The sequence below is a fragment of the Charadrius vociferus genome, unplaced genomic scaffold (genome assembly GCF_000708025.1).
Source record: "Charadrius vociferus isolate BGI_N301 unplaced genomic scaffold, ASM70802v2 scaffold67, whole genome shotgun sequence".
In the NCBI taxonomy this organism is placed as follows: domain Eukaryota; kingdom Metazoa; phylum Chordata; class Aves; order Charadriiformes; family Charadriidae; genus Charadrius; species Charadrius vociferus.
In genome coordinates this window covers 2,871,850-2,872,602 of record NW_009649485.1, presented here as the reverse complement: position 1 = coordinate 2,872,602, position 753 = coordinate 2,871,850, and positions in this window count along the sequence as shown.

Below are 753 nucleotides of genomic sequence, written 5' to 3'. Positions count from 1 at the left end.
GTGGCCAGTAGGTCGAGGGAGGTCATCCTCCCCCTCTACTCTGCCCTGGTGAGGCAGCACCCGGAGTGCTGCATCCAGTTCTGGGCTCCCCAGTTCAAGAACGACAGGGATCTGCTGGAGAGGGTCCAGCAAAGGGCTACAAAGATGATGAGGGGATTAGAACATCTCTCATATGAGGAGAGGCTTAGGGACTTGGGTCTCTTTAGTCTAGAGAAAAGAAGATTGAGGGGGGATCTTATTAATACTTACAAATCCTTGAAGGGAGGGTGCCAGGGGGATGGGAGCAGTCTTTTTTCAGTGGTGCCCAGTGATAGGACGAGGGGTAATGGGCACAAGCTTGAACATAGGAAGTTTCATCTTAACATGAGGAGGAACCTCTTTATTTTGAGGGTAGCGGAGCACTGTCACAGGCTGCCCAGAGAGGTGGTGGAGTCTCCCACTCTGCAGATGTTCAAAACCTGCCTGGACATGTCCTGTGCAACCTGTTGTAGGTGCCCCTGCTCTGGCGGGGGGGTTGGACTAGATGATCTCCATAGGTCCCTTCCAACCCTGACCATTCTGTGAATTGGCTTGCTGTTTGCATATGCTAACAACAAAACACCACCAGGTGTCCTCTATTTCTGTATCAGATCTGAATTACCTTCTGGAGATCTTCCTCAGAATTCTAACTGAAAAGATTGATTTTAAACAACCCAAAGGGGTGCGGGCAACACACAAACCTTTTTGCTTAGTTTTAAAGAGTTTGAGGTGTGA